At 44.9% G+C, this 12,578-nt stretch overlaps 1 protein-coding gene across 1 annotated transcript in view; it reads left to right on the forward strand.

Annotated features, from left to right (window-relative positions):
* The first annotated feature begins 870 nt into the window (after positions 1-870).
* Positions 871-12,578, forward strand: part of LOC110526241 (docking protein 4-like) — a 50,848-nt gene continuing 39,140 nt past the window's right edge. The window contains exon 1 of the mRNA XM_036980596.1: positions 871-1,178. The gene's annotated coding sequence lies outside the window, so the exon portion shown is untranslated. The remainder of the gene's footprint in view (positions 1,179-12,578) is intronic.

Here is a 12,578-nt window from a genome sequence, read left to right on the forward strand (position 1 = left end):
AGCATGAGCATTTACAATACAGTAGCAACACCAGCGAGCTGGTCCAACAATAATCCATCACTTCCGTCATAAGTGGTACAGCCCCCTTGGGTCTCCCCGGGTTGACCCCTTTAAAACTTTCTAGTAGTGCCCCGGCGAAGTGGGAGTTAAAGGCTGCCGGTCACAATTACACACTAGCGGCGGTCACACCCACATTGTCTTCTGTGATGATATTTGAGTAAGGATACGACGTGTGATAGATGGTGAAACAGTCAGCCTTTAAACTACATAGGCAGGTAGCCTAGTGGTTAGAGCGTTGGACTAGTAACCGGAAGGTTGCAAGATCGAATCCCTGAGCCGACAAGGTAAAAATATTTTGTTATACCCCTGAACAAGGCAGTTAACCCACTGTTCCTTGGCTGCCTTGAAAATAAGAATTTGTTCTTAACTGACTTGCTTAGTAAAATGTGAATAGAGGACTGCTGGTGATATCATTGGTGCATAAAGTCAATGCAAATACATCACTTTTTATATTCGGGTTCATCTCACCACTTTGTGACAGGTAATACTCCGACTTAATATCTTGTAAACTATATGATACATTTGTTGTGCTAAATTTGCACAGAGCACACAGCACACACCACGAACTTGGTAGGCCTATATCGAAACACGCAGAGTAGGCTACATGTTAAATATTTGAAGATGCTTAAAATCTTTGCATTTCCGAGAAAGATGTATCAAATATGGTAAAATGCTGCTCTCACTGTGAATGAGTACCCAATTGGAAAGTATGAATAAATGATATGTGCACAGCTCTTGGAGTTTTACGGTAAAAGGGTGGCTGCTGAAACGTGGCTGGCTGAAATTGTGTCTATTTTGTTGGCGGCTCTGATCCGCTCCGTACAGCCCTATACAGTCATTGGTACAGCTCTGAGCAGCGCCAGCCGGACTGGACAGAAGAGATCGCCGCCAGTTCTCCGTGAAGAGCGAATCACCTCGGCGCGTTCGTCACAAATAAAACCACACAGCCAGAAGGCAGCCTATTCTACGTCGATTCATGGAATTATTGTCAGGTGGCGTAGGTTGCATTTATTACCAATTCAGTTCGATAGTTGTGGCTTCTACCCATCCTGCCTGAAGGTCACAAGCGGAGCCGCTCAGCACCGACCGCCGCGCCCCTTCAGGACTTCGTCACCCAGGTAAATGTTTTGGAGCGTTAAATCGATGAACATGGTGTACATTGTGTGTATAACACGGTGTACATTATGTGTATATTGAGCAATTGTTTTGAGGTGTTGCTTTTACTAAGTTGCATTGCTTGCAACATGGATGATATTAGATGATTCTATAATGCTATTTTGTTTTAAAGCCTACTGCAACTAGAAAGTATAGCAGCTTGTTTTAATTATGCATATGGAGGGATTTATTTTGGAAAAGTATGCTTGTTATTGTAAATGTATTTGTATTTTTTATATATATATATTTTTTTTACCATTATCCATCTCAAATCGCCAATTGTAGACTGCATAAACCCCAAATACTTTTGCCTAAGCTACATGTAATAAGACTAACTGGATTTTCCTCTTAGCATATTCAAGATTATATGGCTATTTTTAACTATTGGCTATATACATTTATAGCATAAATAGTTGACGGGTATGGCTTTGGGCTGATAGTTTATATTCTCTACATCGGATAAGACCTATTGATTGAGAGTGGGCGATTGGCAGTAAGCAATGTAAAAAATAAAAAAAAACGTGTGCGGAGAGAGAGAGAGAGAAAGAGATATGTCACATGAATATTTTACACACATTATAGGTGTATATTTATATGAAATAATGAGGGGTATTGCATCAATGAAATTAATTTATAACAGATCTAAATAATTCAGATTGAATTACTGTAGCCTACATGTGAAATTAACAAAATGTTGGGGCCTGTTATAATATTTTATGTTTAATGGGGGAAAAAATACTTAAAGTAGGCCTATCTAGATTGGTGACATTTAGCAAATTCCACTAAAGGTGTAATAACAACTCAATGTGGAATTGCCTGGCACCTTGTAAATCCCAAGACAATTAGCCTAATTAAATTGAAATAGTACCTTTAGTTGTATTTTTCTCTTGCAGATCAACGAGCATGTTTCACCCAGCTAATGAAACCGTGTCTGCTCTTATCTCGCTGGTCATAAACAAGTCATCCAGAGCGCAAAATAAATTAGCTTGATAAATCTGTTCAACAGAATGCTAAATCTCTGGCACGAGTGAGGTCCACAGTGGATGTTTCCTGCAGTAGTGATCTTTGGTAAACCGCTTTGTGATATAGATGACAGTATGAAAACTCATTAACCTGTGGCCGGAAAATCAAACGATTCTCTTTCGATTGTTCTATAGGCTTAGTGGGTGTAAACGTTGTATTGCGACTGCGTGTGGCGCGCATGAACAATGACCATGTATGTTATAGGAAAATAGAAATCATGCAGTATATTTCTATGAGAAGCTGTGGAGATGAGAGGCAACATGTCAGACATGGCCTTGTCAAATGGCCTTGCAGAGTTGACTTGCGTCCTATGCGAGGTTCCAGGGACCGTGCCTTGTCTCTGTGCGCACACAGCTGTTTGTTGTAACACACACAGCGGGTCGCTGTCGGGGTTTGTTTGCATCATAGCTGAACTCCCGCAGGGAGAGTGATTATTGATGTGTTATGAATGATGCGGAGACATGATTATATTACCATTTTTGTATATCCTACTGTACTGCTTATGATTTGTTTGTGTGCGCGTGTGTGCATGTGTGCGTGGCTCAGCTGTCAGGTATAGAGACAGACAGTTTTTTCCAACGCTAACCCGGTATGACCCCAGCTCTATTGGAACCACACTAAATAATAGTTTGATTTAGAGAAGATCGACAATTAGGAGATAATTCAAGGCAATTCACCGTTAGCAGCGCTGCCGCAGAGACAAAGAGCACTTTCTCTCCCAGCTGCCGTACACTGAATGATTCTAGCCAATTCCAGGCCTTGGCTGCCTGGCACAAATTGCATGCCAACCGGCGATGTCTTCAAGTGGGCGTCAATACTTTGTCCCGCTCTAAAAAAAAAACGAGGAGGGATGATAGGCAGGCCAGTGGATATAACACGACGTTAGCCTATAGCCTCACCCACACCCCCACCAATATCTCCTCCCTGCCATACTGAACAGTGTGAGGACGGTACGAGTACGGCAGTCACAAATCTTCTTTGGATACATCTATGACTGTGGACCTGCCTACATTCACTCTTTCACTCAGGGTTCTCAACGACTGTGGAATGGACAGGTCCGTGTTCATTGATTCATGTAACCGCAACCCTTCACCCTTCACTCTGCCTCACCTCCCTCTCTCTTTCTGTCTCTCTCTGCCGGCGCCGGCGCTACCATCATGGGCCGCTCGTTGGTGTTTAACAGAGCTGGGTGTGTGTATATTAGAGTGTGGCAGGTCCAGGGCCAGTGGTTCAGGGGGTTATTTTACATTGACGTCTGCGGTACTTTACGGTGAAATGTCATCACTTTGTTTCCTACTGTCTGCTGTTATTACAGACAGTCAAACATGCAAATAAACTCAGACAGTGTGGGCTCTGGGTATAGCCAGTTAGCTCCCTCTGAACACACATACACACACACACGCACACGCACGCACGCACGCATGCACACACACATACACACACACACACACACACACACACACATACTGGATTGGGTTCTGGGAGATTGCAGGAATAAAAAGGAGGCACATCTGTGCTGTCCTCCCACTCCAACGGTCCATGTTTGCCCCCCCCTGGTCTTTTGGCAGAGGTGGTCATGTTGTGTGTCTGTGTTGGTGTGTATGCTGGCAGAGATGGCTTAGTAGGGTTTAGTAGCGTTCTGTAGGATCAATATGCTCCTGTCTTACTGTGAAATGAGTCAGAAAGGGCAATATGGAGCCAGACTGCTGCTGTTGCTATGGGGGAAGAAGGGTACTCAGTTTCCATCAAGGGAAACAATGACTTGTGTGTCAATGTCACCACGGCCTGTGCTGTTTTCTGGGCGCTTTGGACTGCTTTTTCTCCACATACATTATCTGTGTAATATGTTTGTGTGGACATGCGTGTGGGTATGAAAGAAAAAGGTATTGTCTTTTTCTGTTCCTCTTTGTGTTGTTTTGGAAATATCTATGTGGGTGTGAGAGAGAGAGAGAGAATTTACTGTAAAGGACCACATAAATCATTCAGAGCGATGTGCTGTGCAATGAGGGCGGTGCAAGAGCTAAGATATGTGTTTTACATGTAGGTTAGAGTGCATGGCATACTATTTAAAAAAACAACAACATTATTTCACCATTATTTAACCAGGTAGGCCAGTTGAGAACAAGTTCTCATTTACAACTGCGACCTGGCCAAGAGAAAGCAAAGCAGTGTGACACAAACAACAGCACAGAGTTACACATGGAATAAACAAACATACAGTCAATAACACAATAGAAAAGTATACATACAGTGAGTGCAAATGAGGTAAGATAAGGGAGATATGGCAATAAATAGCCCATAGTGGTGAAATAATTACAATTTAGCAATTAAACACTGGAGTGATAGATGTGCAGAAGATGAATGTGCAAGTAGAGATACTGGGGTGCAAAGGACCAAAAAAATAAATAACAGTATGGGGATGAGGTAGTTGGATGGGCTGTTTACAGATGGGCTATGTACAGGTGCAGTGATCTGTGAGCTGCTCTGACAGCTGTGCTTAAAGTTAGAGAGGAAGATATGAGTCTCCAGCTTCAGTGATCTTTGCAATTTGTTCCAGTCATTGGCAGCAGAGAACTGGAAGGAAAGGGAAAGGCGGCCAAAGGAGGAATTGGCTTTGGGGGTGACCAGTGAAATATACCTGCTGGAGCGCGTGCTACGGGTGGGTGTTGCTATGGTGACCAGTGAGCTGAGATAAGGGGGGGATTTACCTAGCAAAGACTTATAGATGACCTGGAGCCAGTAGGTTTGGCGACGAATATGAAGTGAGGGCCAGCCAACGAGAGCGTACAGGTCGCAGTGGTGGGTACTATATGGGGCTTTGGTGACAAAATGGATGGCACTGTGATAGACTGCATCCAATTTGCTGAGTAGAGTGTTGGAGGCTATTTTGTAAATTACATCTCCGAAGTCAAGGATAGGTAGGATAGTCAGATTTACGAGGGTATGTTTGGCAGCATGAGTGAAGGAGGTTTTGTTGCGAAATAGGAAGTCGATTTCTAGATTTAATTTTGGATTGGAGATGCTTAATGTGAGTCTGGAAGGAGAGTTTACAATCTAACCAGACACCTAGGTATCTGTAGTTGTCCACATATTCTAAGTCAGAACCGTCCAGAGTAGTGATGCTGGACGGGCGGGCAGGTCCTGGCAGCGATTGGTTGAAGAGCATGCATTTAGTTTTACTTGCATTTAAGAGCAGTTGGAGGCCACGGAAGGAGTGTTGTATGGCATTGAAGCTCGTCTGGAGGTTAGTTAACACAGTGTCCAAAGAAGGGCCATAAGTATACAGAATGGTATCGTCTGCATAGAGGTGGATCAGAGAATCACCAGCAGCAAGAGCGACATCATTGATGTATACAGAGAAAAGAGTCGGCCCGAGAATTTAACCCTGTGGCACCCCCATAGAGACTCCCAGAGGTCCGGACAACAGGCCCTCCAATTTGACACACTGAACTCTATCTGAGAAGTAGTTAGTGAACCAGGCGAGGCGGGGTGTATGTGTGGCAGTAACCAGCACCTGGAGACAGAGGGAGATGGATGGACGTTGAGAACGATGGGGATGCATAGAGTAGGATGATAGATGGATGCGGATAATTGTTTTGCCATAAAGTGCCCCCTTCCCCTTCCTGATATGAAAGTCGTCTGTTTGAATACAACACCCCTTCACCCCCAATATGAGCTACCACACCAACCCTTTCACATGCATGCACAGATATGATCAACATTAAAATAGACTGCCAGCCACTTGAGGACGGACATACAGAGATATACTGTAGACTGACCGACAGTGTTTGTGCAGTATGTTTCCAGTGGAGACTAGTTGACTTGCTGTTCACTGTTGCTGCTGCTGCTGTATCTGGGGACTGGGGCTGGGAGAGAGCAGGGCATTGTGGGAGTAGTCTGGTTCTGGTTGGTTGGCTCTGGCTCAGTCTCCAGCAGGCAGCCAGGGCCCAGCCCCACTCTGACAGCAGAAAGAGAGAGAGAGTGAGGGAAGGAGAAAGAGAGGGCCTGTAATTAGCACCAGGGGCTGGCTGCCGCATTCCACTTCTATAAATTACAGAGTGTAGTGGCCTGCCTACCTGCCTGTCTGTCTGTCTGCTGAGCCGATAGAGCGTCCAGCTCTCTGCCATAGGACCCTGTCTTTCCCTTCTCTGCCCTCGACTAGCTGAGCCTATCCAGACCCCCCCCCCCATCTCTCTCTCTCTCTCTCTCTCTCTCTCTCTCTCTCTCTCTCTCTCTCTCTCTCTCTCTCTCTCTCTCTCTCATTTCAATTCAATTTTAGGGGCTTTATTGGCATGGGAAACATCTCTCTCTCTCAATTCAAGGGGCTTTATTGACATGAGAAACGTGTTAACATTGCCAAAGCAAGTGAGGTAGATAATATACAAAAGTGAAATAAACAATAAAAATTAACAGTAAACATTTAACATACAGATGTTTCAAAATAATAAAGACATTACAAATGCCATTTTATCTACTTATACAGTGTTGTAAGAATGTGCAAATGGTTAAAGTACACAAGGGAAACTAAATAAGCATAAATATGGGTTGTATTTACAATGGTGTTTGTTCTTCACTGGTTGCCTTTTTCTTGTGGCAACAGGTCACAAATATTGCTGCTGTGATGGCACACTGTGGTATTTCACCCAGTAGATATGGGAGTTTTTCAAAATATGGTTTGTTTACCAATTCTTTGTGGATCTGTGTAATCTGAGGGAAATATGTGTCTTTAATATGGTCATACATTGGGCAGGAGGTTAGGAAGTGCAGCTCAGTTTCCACCTCATTTTGTGGGCAGTGTGCACATAGCCTGTCTTCTCTTGAGAGCCATGTCTGCCTACGGCGGCCTTTCTCAATAGCAAGGCTATGTTCACTGAGTCTGTACATAGTCAAAGCTTTCCTTAAGTTTAGGTCAGTCACAGTGGTCGGGTATTCTGCTACTGTGTACTCTCTGTTTAGGGCCAAATAGCATTCTAGTTTTCTCTGTTTTTTTGTTAATTCTTACCAATGTGTCTAGTAATTATCTTTTTGTTTTCTCATGATTTGCTTGGGTCTAATTGTGCTGCTGTCCTGGGGCTCTGTGGGGTGTGTTTGTGTTTGTGAACAGAGCCCCAGGACCAGCTTGCTTAGGAGACTCTTCACCAGGTTCCTCTCTCTGTAGGTGATGGCTTTGTTATGGAAGGTTTGGGAATCGCCTCCTTTTAGCTGGTTGTAGAATTTAATGTCTCTTCTCTGGATTTTGATAATTAGTGGGTATCGGCCTAATTCTGCTCTGCATGCATTATTTGGTGTTCTAAGTTGTACACGGAGGATATTTTTGCAGAATTCTGCATGCAGAGTCTCAATTTGGTGTTTGTCCCTTTTTGTGAAATCTCAGACCTCACAACCATAAAGGGCAATGGGCTCTATGACTGATTCAAATATTTTTAGCCAGATCCTAATTGGTATGTTGAATTTTATGTTCCTTTTGATGGCATAAAATGCCCTTCTTGCCTTGTATCTCAGATCGTTCACAGCTTTGTGGAAGTTACCTGTGGCGCTGATGTTTAGGCCAAGGTATGTATAGTTTTTTGTGTGCTCTAGGGCAATGGTGTCTAGATTTGTATTTGTGGTCCTGGTGACTGGACCTTTTTTGGAACACCATTATTTTGGTCTTACTGAGATTTACTGTCAGGGCCCACGTCTGGCAGAATCTGTGCAGAATATCTAGGTGCTGCTGTAGGCCATCCTTGGTTGGTGACAGAAGCACCAGATCATCAGCAAACAGTAGACATTTGACTTCAGATTCTAGTAGGGTGAGGCCGGGTGCTGCAGACTTTTCTAGTGCCCGCACCAATTCGTTGATATATATGTTGAAGAGGGTGGGGCTTAAGCTGCATCCCTGTCTCACCCCACGGCCCTGTGGGAAGAAATCTGTGTGTTTTTTGCCTATTTTAACCGCACACTTGTTGTTTTTGTACATGGATTTTATAATGTTGTGTGTTTTACCCCCAACACCACTTTCCATCAATTTGTATAGCAGACCCTCATGCCAAATTGAGTCGAAGGCTTTTTTGAAATCAACAAAGCATGAGAAGAATTTGCCTTTGTTTTGGTTTGTTTGGTTGTCAGTTAGGGTGTGCAGGGTGAATACATGGTCTGTTGTACGGTAATTTGGTAAAAAGCCAATTTGACATTTGCGCAGTACATTGTTTTCATTGAGGAAATGTACGAGTCTGCTGTTAATGATAATGCAGAGGATTTTCCCAAGGTTGCTGTTGACACATATCCCACGGTAGTTATTGGGGTCAAATCTGTCTCCACTTTTGTGGATTGGGGTGATCAGTCCTTGGTTCCAAATATTGGGGAAGATGCCAGAGCTAAGGATGATGTTAAAGAGTTTTAGTATAGCCAATTGGAATTTGTTGTCTGTTTATTTGATCATTTCATTAAGGATACCATCAACACCACTTGCCTTTTTGGGTTGGAGGGTTTTTATTTTGTCCTGTCCTGTCCTGTCCTGTCCTGTCTCTCTCTCTCTCTCTCTCTCTCTCTCTCTCTCTCTGCACGTGTGTGTGTCCCTCTTGCTATATCCACTTGTCGCGCCCTCTCTGTGTGGGTAACAATTGTGTCAATGCTTCCAGCATTTCACTCCTTGCACTCACTCTTTCTCTACCCTCTCTTTCTCTCTCTCCATCTCTGTCCCTCATCCCCTCCTCACTAGCTCTCTCTCGTGTCTGCTACTGTGTGGTCAGGCCTACTGGCAGGCAGAGCTGTGTTGCCTCTTGTTTTATTCCACATCACATCCACAGCGTTTTCTTTTTTTCATGCTGTAATTTGGAGCAAAAGGCTCCCCTCCTCCACTCACCTCCCCTGGGTCTGGGCTTCATTGATTTGTTTTGATTTCAGTAACTTCAGTCCTCCATGGTGGCGGGCCGCAGCCGGCCCACACCGAGACGCACTGCAAGGCCAGGGACGGAGCGACCATGCTGCAGCGTGTCTGTTTCCCTATGTGTAGTATGACTAGCTTTTCCCACGTCAGCTGAGGAGTGTACAGTGCATCTGCGGGTGCAGACTAACTCAGAAGTATTTTTAAGGGAAAAGGGGATTGTGCTACTGTAAAATGGAAAACATTTTCACATACGAATGGATAACGTCATCACGGCTCAATTAAGTGTGAATGCACATCATTTCTCTTCAGAGAGGCAAGCAGAAGAAGTTTGCGTAGTTTAAATGGGTGTGGGGTTTTTTTTCGGGTGGGGAAAGGAACATTTAGTGTTTGTGAGTGTGTGGATTAGTGAGTCTGTGAGTAAGAGTGAGAGCCCCCCCGGTGTCTGTGTGCATGTCCTGTGTGCTCCCCCGGTGTGCCGCGTCGCCATGTGTCCTCTGTGCGTCTCTGTGTCTGAGGCTGAGGCGGTGCTAATGGGACAGCTGTCTGGGCTGATGGATGAGGCCTGGCCAGGCTGAGATGGTGACCCTGTTTGGGGGTGGGTTGTCTGGGGAGCCTGCCCGCCTGATGGAGCACTTGCTCTGTCTGCTTGCCACCCGAAAGTGAGCTGACAGGGACCGCTCCGCACTCTCACCTCTCTCTCTCTCTCTCTCTCTCTCTCTCTCTCTCTTCCTGACACTCTCTCCATTTGACCCCGGGCCTGTACCACTAGTATGCCTTTGTTGATGGATGGCAGAACAGTACCCAGTTCCCAGAGACTGTCACTGTCCCACAGTTCAACAGATTCCCTGTCCAGTCTCTCTGACAGCGGATGTCCGGAAAAGTGTTTCCAGCGGAACGTTGCTGGAGATGCAGTAATGTTATGTGATTTTCCTCCAGTTCCCCCATAAATATATACAACGTTGCTGGAGATGCAGTAATGTTATGTGATTTTCCTCCAGTTCCCCCATAAATATATACAACGTTGCTGGAGATGCAGTAATGTTATGTGATTTTCCTCCAGTTCCCCCATAAATATATACAACGTTGCTGGAGATGCAGTAATGTTATGTGATTTTCCTCCAGTTCCCCCATAAATATATACAACGTTGCTGGAGATGCAGTAATGTTATGTGATTTTCCTCCAGTTCCTCCATAAATATATATAACGTTGTATTGTCACATACACCAGAGAGGTGCAGTGAAATGTGTTGTTTTACATGGTAAGCCAGTAGTAGTACTGCGCCCCTGGAGCAAATGAGGGTTAAGTGCCTTGCTCAAGGGCACATCGGCAGATTTGTCACTTTGTCAGCTCAGGTATTTGAACCAGCGACCTTTCGGGTTACTGGCTCAACCCTCTCACTGCCACCGTTTACTATGATACCGGTATGATTTGTTCCAAACTGCTGATCCAGGATCTGTGTCCTAGCTCAACCCCCACGGGGAAACTAGAGGAAAAATACTGTTCCTGAATCAGGGCTTAGGTACTCTCAGCACATATATCAGCCCAGAGGGACAGCAGTTGTACTCTGAGCCTGGTTCATTCTTACATCCTGTGTTCTCTCACTCAACGGACTTGAAGAGTGGATCTCCTGAGAGCTCTGAAGCATTTATAGAGGATCAGGCTAAACTTGAATCATTTATCCTGTTGACACAGAGATGTGTGTGTGTGTGTGTGTCTTTGTGCTGTGAATGTACTCCACGCCCTTTTCTTTCTTACAACCTTCGTCTCTCATCTTTTCACCTCGGCCGTGTATTCCCAGATTCCTTTCTGCATTGTTCACAGCTCCCTGCCTGTCTGTCTGAATGTCTGTCTGTCTGCCTGTCTGTCTGAATGTCATTTTTTTGCACGCGCCTCCCTGAATGTCTTTTAACTATAGCCTTTTATGCAGAGAAGAGGTGAGTTCAGCCCATCGTTTCAGGTAATTGCGTGTACAAGGTTTTTGTTTTCAGTATCATTTTTGATACTCCCCCGATCTCTGTTTCCTTCTGTCTCTCTAGTGTGTGTGTGTGTGTGTGTGTGTGTGTGTGTGTGTGTGTGTGTGTGTGTGTGTGTGTGTGTGTGTGTGTGTGTGTGTGTGTGTGTGTGTTTAACCTTTATTTTAACAGGGAGCTATGCTGCGTGTGTGTGTGTCTGCCTCAAATTGTACCTTCTAATCACAACCACAAGGGCGGCGCCATACTCATAGTGCCCCTACCACCTTGTCATCTGCTAGAAAATGTGACAGCAGATCTACAGTCTGGTGTGTTATCTGCAGTTCACATGAAGTTCACACTGAAATCACAATGTGTTCGCATTAAACGTACATGTCAGCAGAATGGGGAGGCTATGTGTTGGCTGGTGGTGTGTAGAGGGTAAAGGTTTTGATATGCCATTCTGTGCATTGAAGTATTTAGATGCGTTTACAACAGATATTTCCTTCCAAGAGGACAAGTGCTTAAATTCTCCATTGGACGTAGTATTTATCAGGGCCAAGTGGAGTCTGTAGAGGTCGAGGGAGGTGATGTAGACTCATTTACACCATATGTGAGTTAGTTTCCTCATCATCTGTTATGTTGTGGAGCTCAAACCTGCTTTTCCAGACCTGCTACTCCTCTCTGCACTGCTGCTCTGCTGAGAGAAACACAACCTGTGGAAAATATGTCCTCAGCCTCTCTCTCTCTCTCTCTCTCTGCACTTAGAAGCAGTCAGTGACATCACACCTCTCCTGACATCTCTTAAGGTCTCCATTTTTAGACACATCCACCCTGTGTTGTCACACGTCGGCCTGCCAGCAAGATCGGAGAGTGTGTATGTCTATGAGAGGGCATATTTCTGGTGATTTGAGTGTATGTGTCTCATCAGCAGAGATACTTTGAATATTGACTTTCAGTCAGTAACGTTGAGCGGTTTGTAAACACATTGTGTTGTAACAAGGGCGTGCTGTGCGAGTATCCATTTAGAGACAATGGATAACATGCCTCCCATTGACCATCTAGAGAGCCCCCCCACTGGGATCCCCCTATAGAGCAACACAGATTAGCCTCTGTAGGAGTGTCATCACTCTGTAAATTCTGTCCTGTGATCTCTCACACACTGACCTTCTCCGGCTCCCAGCCTCTAAACAACTCTTTATAAAAGAGTGTGGAGAAAAAAAGAGAGAAAGAAGTCAGGTCTGGTTCTGTGGCTCCAGATTGACTTCCTGGTCTCCACATGAGCCAGACAGATCTGACGGCCCACAACGCCCGTACAGCGGTCACCTCCCTCCCTCATCCGTATGCTTAACACGGTCTTTGTCTGCCAACAATGCTGGGATTTGGGGCTGGTCCACTCGCTGGTGAGATATGATTACCTTTCTTCTCTGTCTCTGTCTCTGCCTCTGTCTCTTTCACCCTGCTAATGCCAATGTTTCATTCTCTGTTTGACTGGAAACTAGTCAGTGGAACTTTAGCCGTT

The sequence above is a fragment of the Oncorhynchus mykiss genome, chromosome 6 (assembly GCF_013265735.2).
Source record: "Oncorhynchus mykiss isolate Arlee chromosome 6, USDA_OmykA_1.1, whole genome shotgun sequence".
NCBI lineage: Eukaryota > Metazoa > Chordata > Actinopteri > Salmoniformes > Salmonidae > Oncorhynchus > Oncorhynchus mykiss.